General features: G+C 46.6%; 1 long non-coding RNA gene across 1 annotated transcript; it reads left to right on the forward strand.

The window, feature by feature from the left end:
- The first annotated feature begins 10,604 nt into the window (after positions 1–10,604).
- LOC123623139 lies at positions 10,605–14,672 on the forward strand. The gene is made up of 3 exons (XR_006729802.1): positions 10,605–11,120; positions 11,446–11,673; positions 11,790–14,672. It is a non-coding gene; the product is annotated as an uncharacterized LOC123623139 (long non-coding RNA).
- The last annotated feature ends 218 nt before the right edge of the window (positions 14,673–14,890 follow it).

The raw sequence follows: 14,890 nt of genomic DNA on the forward strand, positions 1-14,890 counted from the left end.
TCACTGGGAGAGGTGCACTGGAGAAGTCAGCATGACTTGAGGGTGTTTACCAGAGAGGTGAAGCTGCAGCCAGCAGGAAAGAATGAGTGCGAGCTCAAATGGAGGAGGGGGACAGGTGTTCCAGACACAGGAGACTGCGTTTGCAAAGAGGCCCGAAACCTGTCAGAACCTGCCAGAATATTGAGGGGAAGGGAGGTGCAAAGAGCAGCCACGGAGGGTGGCAGACGTGTAGGAGCTTGCTGGCTCTTGGTGAGAGATGTGGGCACTGTCCTGAGGGTACTAAGACATCTCAAGCACCAGAGTGACACAGTTGGGTCGGTGTTTTTAAGACTCTTCCGGCTAACAGCCGATCAGGAGCAGAGGCAGAGTCGGGCTTCCCATTTAGGTCGCCTGTCCAGTGGTCTTTTTCACCAGCCCCAGAACTTGTGCCCTGGTCTTACTGTTTGTGTTTTAGGAACCCTGTTCCTTTTTTGTTTTTTTAATTTTTTTAGAGATAGGGTCTCGCTATGTTGCCCAGGCTGTTGTGCAGTGGCTGTTCACAGGTGTGATTACAGCTCATTCAAACCTCAAACTCCTGTCCTTAAGCAATCCTCTTGCCTCAGCTTCCAGACTAAACCAGCACCGTAGGCAAGCACCAGTGCACCTAGCTCCCCTGTCTATTCTTTGCCTAAACCCCTTTACCCGCTTCCCTATCTTTTGCCTGGCCAGAGGCAAGTGAGATGTGGGCCCAGATGGACGGTGTGAGCCAAATCCCAGCTGTCTTATTTCTCGCCATGTGGTCTTGGGAAAGTTAATTAACATCTCTGGACTTCAGTTTCTCATCTGTAAAATGACAATACAAATCCACCTAAGATCATTGTTATGATAATTTTTTTTTTTTACTTTATTTTTTTTTTAGAGACAAGGTCTGCCCAGACTGAAGGGCAGTGGCTACTGACAGGTGGCCATCATAGCACACTATGATCTCAAACTCCTGGGCTCAAGTGATCCTCCTCCTGAGTAGCTGGGACTAAATGTTTGCTGAAGTTTTCCATACACGTTTTCTCGAATTCCTGGCCTCAGGAGATCCTCCTGCCTCGGCCTCCGAAAGTGCTAGGATTACAGGCGTGAGCCACCACACCTGGCCCATATACATTTTAGGTCTCCCGAGATGGAAGTAGCCATTGCTTTTTGTTTTCCCAACCAGCCTTCTTACTCTCTGCCGTCTGGTAAAACGTGTCCCAGACAGTCACAGTAGTCGTAGGCCTTGCCTGGGACTGAGATTCAGAAGTTCTCTGTTTCCCATGGCTGGGGCTGCTGGCCGCCCTGTGCACCAGACGCCGACACACGGGGACAAGCGAGAAAAGCAGAGCCAAGAGCCAGACGGAGAAAGAGAGTGTGGGCCGTACTGAGTTGCTGGTTCTGGTCCCAGAGGCCACGGTTGCTGCAGCTGGTTTTCTATCCTGCGAGCTACCGCGACAGCCCTGCAGGCTTCTCCAGCCGCTAATGCCCCTTCTTGCTTCAGCCTCGTCAAGAGGAGTTTTGACACCTGCAATCAAAAAGAGTTCTGACAAATACACGAGGTCACAGGCAATTCTGAATCATCAGCTTAGAGCCCTGAAGTTCAAAGAGGCCTCAAAAGGTCATCCAGGCCAGCAGCTTTAAAAAAATCCTTTTTTTTTAAAATAGCAAAATCTTCTTTTCAAATCTTCAAGGACCCAAATCTATAAAACAGATAAAAGAGGAAGTGCTGTGGCAGCTGCGAGAGTGTGGAGACCCTGAGCCCCCTCTGCCACCCGCTCCCCTGCCTCCAGCCGACAGCCAATCGTCCAGTCCAACTTCCCACACCAGGAATCACCTTGACCACAGCTCTGACACCTGGTCGTCTGGCTTCAGCTCGAGCACGTCCACAACGGCAGCCGAGGGAGGCCTGAGGCAGCCCATTTCCTTCTGCAGACTTCTCTGACAGCAAGATGGCTCTCTGTCTGCCTCCTGGTGACACTCACCCACGGGTGCTAGTCCTCCGGGGTGAAACAGAGTTAATTAAAGACACCTTTCCTATGGCGGCCCTTCCTGAAGACAATTTTAATGTCCCACTTAGTTCCCAGCTTATGCGTCCTCAGTTCCTTGTGACTGTTCCTCGTGGGACCTCATGTCCAGCTGGTGAGATGCCTAAAATAGGCAGACTGATGCGCAAGGTGTGATTTAAGGAGGGACATAAAGACAGAAGGCTTAAAGCTAGAAAAAAAATGTTTATTTTAAAACACACACACAGAGATAGATGTTCACGGTGACCCCATTACTTCCCATGTGCAGCACTTCCCCTGTGCCAGGCACTGCACTGGGGCTGTCAACCCCACTTGTCCTTTAGGCTTCACAGCACATCCACGGAGCTGAGTGCTACTCATACTCTCATCCCAAAGGGGTTCAAGTAACTGGCTCAAACACAAGAGTGGGATTTGAACTCAGGGTCTTCTGTGACTCCAGTCCTGGGTGCTGAGGTGTATTTCTACTAGAAGACGCGGCTCTCTCTGCCCCTGACGACCTGGCCCTGGCAACTGAAGAAACGGAGCCCAGGAAGCGCAGCACCAGCACAGATCATCTTTGCAGACTTCCTATCACTGTGGTCAGGACACGAGGCTGGCACCTCCCTTGTATGTGAGCCGTGGAGACACTTATTTCTAAACATAACACAGTCATTGCGTGTCAGAGCTGATTTAATCTGTTATTTGAATGAGCAGTCAAGGAAGATGTGGGGCTTTGGGGTCGGAATGATGAGGCATGACTGTCTGCGTGACCAAGTCGATTACAGTGACCCAGCTTCCCTTTTCTCTTGCCCGTAGAGACTCTTAAAGCTCTTTCTCGACCCAGACCTCACTTCTGGAGGCCATCATGCCCAAGGGGGAGGAGAATCTGGAGTGCAAAAAGGTCAAGGAACCAGTCCTGGCCACCGCAGAGCCTGCGATGTCACCAGAAGGGAACTTGGTCCCTAGTCGCTGCCTCCCCAGCCTCAGGGGTACCTCAGCGCTCCACGGCTGTCTGATGTTTTCTTAAAATGCTCCAGGTATGAATTGTAACAGTACTAATAACAATATTCTTGATAACTTTTAATGAGCAACTGCTTTACACAGACACACACATCATCTCTTCTGTCCCTCGAAACCTGCCCACCAAGCAGGTGCTACTATTACCCCATTTTTACAGACATGGTCACTGAGGTCAGAAGAAACTGGGTAATAAATCAGGGTTTCTTGCCCAACGTCACCCATTTATAAACAGCATGGCTGATATTTGAGCTCCATCAATTTAACCTTGAGCCCAGCTATCTTGATATATTAAGTGAAAAAAGCAATTTTTAAAATAGTATAGGATACTACTCAAGCAATAAAAAGGAATGATCCACTGCTACACACGTGTGACAACACGGATGAATCTCACGGTAATTTTGCTGAGTGAAAAGAGCTGGATGAAAGTGTTTGGACTGTACGATCTCACGTGATACAGTCAATTTACAAAATTCTAGAAAATGCCAATAAAATTCTAGAAAATGCAACCGAAAGCAGATCAGTGGTTGCCAGGGGACTGGGAGGGCCTAAAGCAAAAGATCACAAAGGCATGAGGAAACCTGGAGGATGGTGGGGTCTTTGTCTCAACCGTGGTGATGGCTTCCCAGGTGCATACGAGGGTCAACAGTCATCAAACTACGTACTTTCCGTGCATGTCATTTGTTGTACATCAATTGTGTCTCAATAAAACTTAAGAAACACGATCATGCAAGATTCTGGTTTAGTTTTTAAGGAAAAATTGTATATCTATACATATATTTTGCATAATATATGCATATAAATTATATAATGAATATTAATATATAAACCATATATAAATATATAATTTATTTATATATGACTTAACATGACTCACAAGGTCCTGTGTGATCTGGTCCCCAACTTTCTCCCCGTGTCACTTATCACCACTGTCCCCCAACCCTCCCTGTTGGACCACGAGGTATTACTTTCATTTCCTCCATTGCCTCATGGACTCTCTCCTTCCTTCTCGCTTGCTATTTATTCCCTCTGCCTGGAGCACTCTCTCACCCTCCACCACCTTCCCTTGATTCCTTAGGCCCCAGCTGAGACCAAGGTGTCCCCTTCTCCTTCAGCCCAAAGCACTTCCCCTTTGGCACCTGGCATTGCAATGGTGTGATACTTTTCCTCTGTTGTTAGCTTGTAAGTTTCACAAAGGCAAGAGGCCCTGCATCTTTTGTTCCTGAGGGTATTCCCAACAGGTAGCACAGATCTTGGCACAAAGAACGTATTCACGAGAGATGTATTGAATGAAGGACCAAAAACGATATTTTAAAATTCTAGCCAATAAGCACTACTGGTATATATAACAACATATTATAATTTTTAAAAAGCATCTGTGATTAATATTCTCCAATATGCATGCCAGCATCATGTTAAGAATGATTATTAGGCTGGGCGCAGTGGCTCACGCCTGTAATCCTAGCCCTCTGGGAGGCCGAGGCGGGTGGATCGCTCGAGGTCAGAAGTTCAAGACCAGCCTGAGCAAGACCCCATCTCTACTAAAAATAGAAATAAATTATCTGAACAACTAAAAATATATATATAGAAAAAATTAGCCGGGCATGGTGGCACATGCCTGTAGTCCCAGCTACTCAGGAGGCTGAGGCAGTAGGATCACTTGAGCCCAGGAGTTTGAGGTTGCTGTGAGCTAGGCTGATGCCACGGCACTCACTCTAGCCCGGGCAACACAGCGAGACTCTGTCTCAAAAAAAAAATAAAAAATAAATTAAAAAAAAGAATGATTATTAAAATGACATGACATTAAGAATATAATATTTAGAGTCAGGTAGACCTGGTTCTACCAGTTGCTAGAGCTAAGTAACCTTGGGCAAGTAACTTTCTCTCTCTGAATCTCTGTTTTCTTCCCTGTATAATGGGGACAGCAATATTCCATTACTGTTAGAAAGTTCCAGTCAGATAACGCCCACAAAGAGCTTTGGATGGAGCCAGCACACGGTAGGTTCTTATTGTCCTAGTGTTGTCATGCAGACCAGTTGAATATTAACTGTCAGTCAATACCTCCCATCTGTCTGGATCTCTTCTTTTTACAAAGCATTTCTCATTTAATATCTTAATCATGCCTCGCAGGAACTCTGTGGCAAAGGTGACACAGATACTATTATTCCCAATTGTAAAAGGAAGCTGAGGCCCAGGGAAGCTAAATGACCTCGCCCAAAAGGCAGATGAGGCAAACGGCACCAGGCTCTTTACCAAGGGTGCCTGCTGGGGTCTTGCCTGCTCTTTGAAACACAAAAATGACTGAAGGCCCCTACCTACCTCCTCAGGCAAGGCCAGGTTTTTCTGATAGTTCCTAGAACTGTGTGTTCTCTCAGTCACTGGGCCAAGCTCTGTTCCCTCCATTTTATCTCAATCATCTCACCCCAGGCTGCTGGGCACTTCTGTCTGCTCAGCTCCAACACCAAGGTGGGGCAACCTTGGGAGGGGGAAGCCTCCTTCCCTTCAGGGCGTACCCCAATACCCCTAAAAACTCCCTCACCTGACAGAGGCCCCCCCTCAGTCCTGCCCCTGCACATACACAAAATTTTTTTTTTTTTTCTTGAGACAGAGTCTTGCTCTGTTGCCCTGGGTAGAGTGCCATGGCATCAGCCTAGCTCACAGCAACCTCAAACTCCTGGGCTCAAGCGATCCTCCTGCTTCAGCCTCTTGAGTAGCTGGGACTAGAGGTAGCCCATGTCTGGCTAATTTTTCTATTTTTAGTGGAGACGGGGTCTTGCTCTTGCTCAGGCTGGTCTTGAACTCCTGCACTCAAGCCATCCTCCCGCCTCCCACACACAATTTTAACCAGGAATTATCTGCTATTCCCATTCTTCTTCAGGCCCCATCCTCCTTCCAAGGTGCTTGACTCCTTTTTCTTCCCCATGTTTTTTGCTTCTCTGTTTACCAAGACTCAGCTCACTTTGGGCTGCCCCCTTTTCCATGAAAATACTCAAATCTCTCATTTGATTAGATGAAGCACTTTGTCATCCGAGCCACCCCTCGGGAGTGGTCTGCCTGGAGGCCTCGCTGTGCTCAGCTAAGGAAAGCCCGGCCTAACGCGGTTCCTACTCTGTCATCTCAAGGCTCGGAAGATTGCGTTTGTCCCAGCACAGAAATTGTTTGTGTGTTTACTTTAATTTTCTTTCTGGCATTAAAAAAAAATTGATCCATGTCACATATAACCCTGGTTTCAGGCTTCTCTCAAAAAATGGGAATATTTGACCACACGGGGTCTTCAATCAAACGTGGCAGCAACAAGTAGAAGTTGGGTAACGGCTGCCTCCTTTGGGCAGGCAAGACACTCTTCACCAGAATACACCGGACTCTCCCTTTTGTGTGACCTGTCCAGCTCCTGGAGGCTTTTGATTTTGTAATCCCTTTACTGGCAGCATAACGCAATGGGCAGAGGTTTTACAATGTCAGTGTTATTTCTTCCCTTCTGTAAATGGAAAGACCCAGTAGAGAGATTCGTTTTTCCACTGACGTAAATTATACTACCACCTCAATTTAGATAGCAGAAGCAGTTACAAAGAATTGGTTTTAAATATATTTTCCACCTCACTGCAAAAATGTTATATGGCGTATTTAGAAATCTATTCCCCCCCCCCCAAGTAAATGTTTTTTCCACAACTAAACTTCCCACCATTCAACTGTCTACCATGTGCTTGGAGATTTGGGGATGATTCCAGCTGATTCCAGAATTATAGCTTAATAAACATAATAACTGTCTTATGAGTAGCTTTCAGCAATGTAGCCCCTAGCATATCTGATTTAATGCTTGTTAAAGAAACTGCTTTTTAGTTTACTGTTTGAAACTTGATGAGTATTTTTAAAGGCAGCTCCAGTTCCTCTTACGCCCCGACACCATTCTTTCCACCTCTCCCACTTTGCAAATTAGCTGACCCTCAATTTCCTCCAGTGGTCCTTAGTCCAGAACAGAGAGGAACTGGTCCTAATTATGTAACCTTTCTCTCTCGTTGCTCACATTGAATAGCTATTTGATTTGTTTTCACCTGAGAGGTTCCAGACAGGCACTATCTCAAAGGGCTGAGCAAGGTCTAGAGCCGTGGTTCTCCAAGTGTGGTTTCCAGACCAACTGCATCAGCATCACTGGGGAACTTATTAGAAATCCAGAGTCTCGGCCCCACCTCAGACGTCCTGAATTCAAATCTGCATTTTAACAAGATCTGCAAGTTGAACAATAAGCACATTCAAAATAAAACAAGGCAATTTCTTTAGTGAAAAGAACTGAACTGTGAAGCAAATAAAAGAGGATGATAGGACAGTGACTGAGAGGAGGTTACTTCACATAGAGCAGTTGTTCTAAAATGTTTTGGTCTCAGGACCCATTAACGTTTTTAAAACTGGCCAAGGCCAGGCACGGTGGCTCACGCCTGTAATCCTAGCACTCTGTGAGGACGAGGCACGACAATCGATTGAGGTCAGGATTTCGAGAACAGCCTGAGCAAGAGCAAGACCCGTCTCTACTAAAAATAGGAAAAATTAGCCAGGCGTAGTGGCATGCGCCTGTAGACCCTGCTACTCGGGAGGCTGAGGCAGGAAGATTGCTTGAGCCCAGGAGTTTGAGGTTGCTCTGGTGACAGAGTAAGACTCTGTTTCAATCAATCAATCAATCAATCAATCAATAAATAAATAAATAAATAAATAAATAAATGAAACTGGCCAGAAGGCATGATGCACACCTATAATCCTAGCACTTCGGGAGGCGAGGCAGGAGGATCACTTGAGGCCAGGAGTTGGGGACCAGCCTGGGCAACAGAGTGAGATCCTGTTGCTTAAAAAAAAAAAAAAGCAAAGAACTTAAAACTATTAAATTTAAGAAATATTTGTAAGTCATTTAAAAATAATAAAAAGTTATATTTTCTAAAACAAAAAAGTGAATGAGAATGGCATTGTTTTACATTTTTTGCAAATCTCTTAATGTCTCCCTTAATAGAAGACAGCTGGAGTATCGTATCTGCTTCTGCATCCAGCATCACATGTCATGTGGTCTTTGGAAGACTCCACTGTACACTTGAGAGAGAAAGAGTGAAAAAGGCAAATATCCCCTTAGTATTGTTATGAAAATAGTTTGACTTCACACACCCCCTGAGAGGGCTGGGGTCCCGAACCACACTTAGAGCGCAGATAGGCTGCAACGATGGTGAATGGTCTCACCAGAGCAGGACTTGTCACGTTAAAAAGCTTGGAGACTGTGCGATGAGGGTTTCCATGCGAACCGTGGTCCTGACTTGGTCCTAGAGTAGCTGCGGGACTATAGACAGGTCCCTTGCCCTCTCTAAGCCTCAGTTTTCTGGTCTGTTTTATAAGGAGGGTGGTCTCTAACATTGCAGCCCCCGCTCACCTCACTCCCCCACCCCCAACCCCTCACCGTGTCCTTGGGATTTTGGAGAATCTAATCCCATGTCCCAGTAGGGATTTTAGAGCAACTCTCCTGTTCGCCCAGCAGAGGGCGATGGAGACCAACCCAGGCTGGACCGCTGCTCCCCCAGAGGCCCTTGACCGCCCCCTCCCCCATCCAGACACAAGGTTCCCTCGTGATCTGGACGGTTTCCTTGGCCCCGGCTGGCACCAGGTATCTCGGGCCACCTGGGCTGTCCCCAGGGAGCGGCTGGGAGCACCGAGAGCCCTTCCTACTGAGCCAAACGCGGCCAGGTCGGGATGCTGGGATTCTCCCAAACCCAGCCTGCTGGGAAGGGCAGGGGAGAAAAACTGGTTTAGGCAAAGACACTTTTTTCCCTCCCTCCCTACTGGGCCTTTCGGTGGGAAACCACCCAGGCGCTGTTGACTTCTCACAGGGAAAACCGGGCGGGGTGGCCGGAAGGGAACAAGACGAGCGCGGCGCCAGCTCCCCAGGGGCCGCTGCCTGCAGGCTCGGGGCCGCGCTTGCATCAGCGCCCGCCGGGCCCGGGGCAGGGGCCGCGGCCACCGCGACGTCAGCCGCTTTCCCAGAAGAATTCCACTTCCTGCGGCCGGGGGCCCTGCTGTGTGGGGGCGGGGGGTTTTGGTTTCGCAGGATGACTCCACCGCTTGCCGCATCTCCCCATTGGCACGCTCTGTTGTCATGGAGACGAATAGCATCCTGGCAGCCTCGGCGGGGCTCACCCGCCCCCGTAAGTGACCCGGGCACGGCCCACTCAGCAAACCGCTGGCTCTGGGTGCTGGCTTCTGCCCTGGGGCCACCCTGGTGGGCTGCCCTCCGTTTTGCGCACGATTGTCAAGATTTCCAAGCTCTCTTCCTGAGAAAACCGAAGGCCAGAGAAGAGCCCTAAAACAGCACGTGGCTGGTGGAACTGACTTTTCTTTTTTTCTTACCTTTCTTTCTTCCACAGAGCAGTTTCTTACAAATCTCTTAAGATCCGCCGGCTTCAGCCACACTCAGTGAAGAAATGTTTGTTTTAATTCACTTTGGCAAGCATTTCTTGGGCACCCAGAACGTGCCAGGCGGGGAGAGGGAATGATAAAAACAGTGCTAGCCAGTATACACTGAGCGCTTGCAAAGTTGCACAGGCATGAACTCATTTGGTCTTCGCCATGACCCTATGAGGTAAGTGTTACCCCATTTTCTAGAGAAGGGGACTCAGAATATCCAGTTGACGTGAGACCAGCTAGGAAGTAAAATCAGATCTGAGTCCTGTACTAGAGCTCTTAAACCATTACCAGGCAACCTCACAAAACATCAATTAACATGGCAGGCATGGCCCTTTTTTTTCTGAAATTGATGCATTTTTACTGCACTGAGGCCATGCATTTAATCTTTAATTATGTGTTAACAATTTGAGAAGATGAGGACAAAAATAATCCCAAAGAAATAAATAATAACATGAATGGAGCTAACATTCATTGCCCACTGTATGCCAGGCACTATGCTCAACCCTCTGCAATTATTACCACGTTTAATACAACAACTCTATGAGGTCGGTTCTATTATTGGGTGCCACTTTGCAAATGAGGAAACTGAGGCACAGAGGTGAAGTAACTTGTCCATGTCCCAAAGCTGGTAAATTAATGCTTAGTAATTAGTAGAATGGTGTCCTGGTCTGTAGCAGGCATTTAAAACACTTGCACTGTGCTCTGAAGAGAAGGGAGAGTGCAGTGTATTCAGACATCCCAGGAAAACCTTACTCATTTGGACCATTTCCAGTAGAACTTATTGTAATTTGCAAGGAGGCTAGGATAGGGTTCATCTTTTCCTCCATGGGTAAAAAGCTAAAAGAATAGTATAAACTAGGTGAGAACATTTTTGTAGGGCATTTTAGAACTTAGAAAGCATTTTCCTACCCAAAAATTAATGTTATCTTCAAAATACACATGAGAAGTAGTTAGAACTGGTCATCTTAGTGCCAATTTATAGGTGAATTCCAAGAGGCTTTACGGAGAAGATTTTCTAACTACTAAAGAAAACAAATGGTTTTTAAAGATTCAAAAGTAAACCGCCCACCATAGCTAAAAGGTCAAAACAACCCAACTGTTAAACAATCAACAGATGAATGGATAGATAAAATGTAGTATGTTCATACAATGGAATATTATCCAGCCTTAAAAAGGAGTAAAATCCTGATACATACTGCAGCATGGATGGAACTTGAAGACATGATGCTAAGTGAAGTAAGTCAGGCACAAAAGGACAGTTTTTTATGATTCCACTTATATATGATAACCAGAATAGATAAATTTACAGATACAAAAGTAGTTTAGAGGCTTCCAGGGGCTGGAGGGAGGGGGAAATGAGTTCTTGTTTGACGGGTATAGAATTTCTGTTTGGGATGATGAATGAGCTCTAGAAGTGGATAGTGGTGACAGTTGTACGACACTGTGAATACACTTAATGCCACTGAGTTGTACACTTAAAATGGTAAATTTTATGTTATGTATATTTTACTACAGTGCAAAAAATTTAAGGAAAAAAGCAAACTACACAGTAACCCCACTCTTATTCAACTCTTTCTTGTAAAAGGAGACTCTTCTTAAAGCACAAGCGATCTTAACCTGTGACCCATGTCCTGGCTTTGCCTGGGTTGCTGCCTCCACTTGAAAGTAAGTGAAAACGTCATGCCTTTAAAAATAGCTCCCAACTGTGTGTTTTCACTAAACACAGGAGACAAGTATTCCCCTCAGGTATTCCAAACGAGCAAGATTTGGCTGGTAGGGGAGAAAATCGGGAGCTGAGTCACTGGTTTGGCAGGTGAGGTCATCGCAGGGTGACCGTCTGCGTCGAGCGGCCCTCCACCTCCCACAACTCCCGTCTCTGCTCAGGGGCGGCCAGGTCACCAGCCAGCTTAGCTGGGAGTCTAGCTGCTCTGGTGTGATGTTCACTGGGAGACATTCCTCCTCATGACTCAGTGACTCAACACCCCAACAGATGGCTTCATGAAGGCTCCGGTGACCAAAGCCAACTCTGAGGTTGAGACCCGGACTGCCAAGTCACTGTCTTTAAGGAAGAGATGGAAGACACACATCCTTGGCAAGGGAGAGGAAAGAGCTTTTTTGCTGTTTGTTGGAATGCTAAATATCTAAGAAATGAGGGGATGGTTCTACGTATCTTGATTATCCTAAGACAACTTAGGAGACTGGCACAAGGAAGGGGACAGTAAGTATTTATTGAAGGATTACTTTGGAGGCATTCAACCACAAGAACAATCCCAAACCATGAGTAAAAATATATATATTCTTACTTATGTTTCACCACCTCTGATTTTCCCAAAGGGGCACCAGAATTTGAGCTTGGTATATTTTTGAAGAAGACACAAGTTTTATGTGGACAACTATGGTATTGACACAAAGAAAAATGGTGTTCATGGAGGTAATGAGGTCATTAACAAGTGGTAATGTGAAAGGACTGTTCTTGGACACTTTTGCACTCTCATTCAGCAATTGTTAGCAAAAGTACCACATATATAAGATAAAAGAAAGCAAGAAAGAAAAAGTATTTGTTTTATTTGTTTTGCTTTTTTCCTGTTACTGTTGAGTCAATGTGGGATGGTTTAAAGTACATGAGCCTTAGTGTCAAACAAGCCTCAAATTAGTCAATGAGGACTTTCGGTTGCAAGAAAGAAACTGGATTCAAATCAGCTAGAGGGGAAAAAAATTCCAACAGATGTCTTCAGGCATAGCTGTATCCAGGTGCCCAAATGATAGTGTTAGGAATCTGTTGTGTTTTTTTTATCTCTTGGTTCCGCCCTTATAGGCCCACAAGGTGACAAAGAATCTTTCCAGTACCTCTAGGCTTATATTCTACCAGTTTAACAACCTCATTAGAAAGAAATCTTCCTTCTCAACAAAAAAATATCAGGATTAACTCTGACTGGCCTGGCTTGGGGCACGTATTTATCCCCAGACTTGGGAATGGTGTTAAACCCATCCAAACCTCACAGACTGAAAAAGGGATAGATGCTGTTTCCGGAATAAAAAGGAATGGTTGCTGGGCAGACAAAAACAATTGGTGTCACTCCCTGTGCATAAATGTATGCCTGTGGGAGGGAGGGTTTATGGGTTATGTGCCACTTTGCTGATTTGTCACCACCTAGTGAGTCAGTCTGGTGTGGTGGAATGTGTGTGCTCTGAACTCAGCAGACCTGAGTCAAAACTCTGGTCTTCACTAGCTGTGTGGCCTCGGGCAACTCACTTAAAAGTAATTGTGCTAATAACTACCATGTTTTGAATGCTAGACATGTGCTAGGTGCTACGTATATTATCTCATTTACTTCACAGCTCTGCAAAGTAGTTATTATTGTCTCCTTGCTACAGATGAGGAAGCTGAAGACCAGACAGATTCCGTGACCTGCCCAAGGTCACTAAGCTGGTAAGGGACACTCCAACCCGGGACTCTCTGACTCAGAGCAGTTTCTCTCGGCCTCATTCTCTTTGCCTGCAAAATGAGTATTAGACGGAGAGAAGGAAATGGAGGAAGAAGAGGAGGGTAAGGAGAAACACCGTAACAGTAAACTGCCCACAAGGTATTAGGTATGCAACAAATCTAGTTCCTTCATCTGTTCTTCCACTCGCCTCTTTCTTTACTTCCTTTTTGCATCTTTTTCATGTTTCAGACACTTTCTAAGGTTCTAGCTTTCTTCCTTCCTCGCATTCATCCATTCCTCCCTTTTTTCCTTCCTTCCTTCCCCCGCCTCCTTTTTTTTTTTTTCCTCTTTTCAAAGTCTCTCCCTGGTCCAAGGTGATGTTTCTGGATCATAATGGGGGCAGGATAAACCCTGGGACTTTATTCATGTTTAAAGCACTCACCCTCTTAAATGCGACTGCCGCCCACAGGAACCCCCACCACGGCCCCCAATTCAGCATCCAGCTTGACCGAGATCACATCCCAGCCTGCTGGACAGGGGGAAACCAAGGCAAATGGGATTCCTTCCACCCCCGCCTCCTGCCTCTGTGCCCGCTGCCCTCTGCTAGCAGTTCTGTGTGTTCCGCCTGACTCCCCACTCCGGCTGAGGTCGGGCAGTCGCAGGGGCATCTTCCCGACACAGTTCTGGCCTCACCCGCCTCCTGCCTGGCCGGGGAGCCCGCCCAGGGACCTGAAGGAAGGCAGGGGCGTGAGCGCCGGGCTGAGCCGTGGAGGGGTTTGGAGATAAGCATCTTCCACCGTGGACGTGTCATAACTAGAAATCCAGAGGAGTTGACATTCAGAAGGCAGAGCCAGGCTTTACCCAGATCCCGGGCTGGAGGGCGAGACTTAGAACATAGTCTTGCCGAGGGAGAGGAACTTGGCAAACAGTGAACCGGTAGCTCCTTAATAACCATTTTTCTAGAACATTCTGGCCTTGGGAACAGGAAGGCCACACAGGTGACAGAACCACCACCTCACGCACACTGCCCCCAACTGCTCCACATGGGGAGGGGGCAGCAGGCTCCCACCACCCGGGGGGCCACTGCAGTTGGGTTCAGGAGGGTCTCCCTTCTTGGGGCAGCATCCCAAGAAGCAGAAACTGCCTCCTGTTCACCCCCTGCCCAACCCAGGGCATAACATTAAGAAAATTCTGGAAAGCTTTTGAGTGATAAGTAGGGCATTGTGGCCAGAGAGGAAGAGGGCACAGTGGTGATGAGTTCACACTTAAGTCCCACCCAACCCTGAGAAAGAGTTTGAATAATACCCATTTTAGAGATAGGGAAACTGGGACTCAAGGAGGTTGGTTACCAGGGAGGCACAATGTCTACTAAGTCATCTGTCTTATTTCAGGCACTTGAGTCACCCCCTAGATGCCTGGTACCTGGGCACTCTGATTCCCCCACCCAGTTCTTCTCAAACTGTAATGGGCACACCGATTCCTGGGAGCTTGTTAAAATGCAAATTCTGATTCAGCAGTTCCAGGACGGGCCTGAAATCCTGCATTTCTGACAAGCTCCCAGGTGAGTTGGCTGCTGCTGCTGCTGCTGGTCGGGGGCCACACTTCGAACAGCGAGGCTCCAGTTTCAGGCTCTTCCTGGTGGATTTGGGACAGCACACACTTAAATTCCCCACGCAGGCAGCAGTGGTGGGTGGTCTAAAGTACACTGTCTGAATTGAGTTGTGTATAAGTATAAAAAAATACACACCAGATTTTAAACACTTTGTAAGAACAAAAGAATATAAAATATCTCATTAATAACCTTTTATATTAATTACATGTTGAAGTGATAGTACCTGGGGTAAAATAAAATATATTTTTAAAAATCTATTTCACCTGTATCTTCTTACTTTTTTAAATGTGGCTATAAGAATATTTAAAATTATGCATGTAGTTTGCATTATATTTTTAGTGAACAGCTCTGGGCTAGAGCAGTGGTTCTCAACCAGGCAGGGGTAACTTGGGCCCCCA

Source organism: Lemur catta, chromosome 18 (assembly GCF_020740605.2).
Source record: "Lemur catta isolate mLemCat1 chromosome 18, mLemCat1.pri, whole genome shotgun sequence".
Lineage (NCBI taxonomy): Eukaryota > Metazoa > Chordata > Mammalia > Primates > Lemuridae > Lemur > Lemur catta.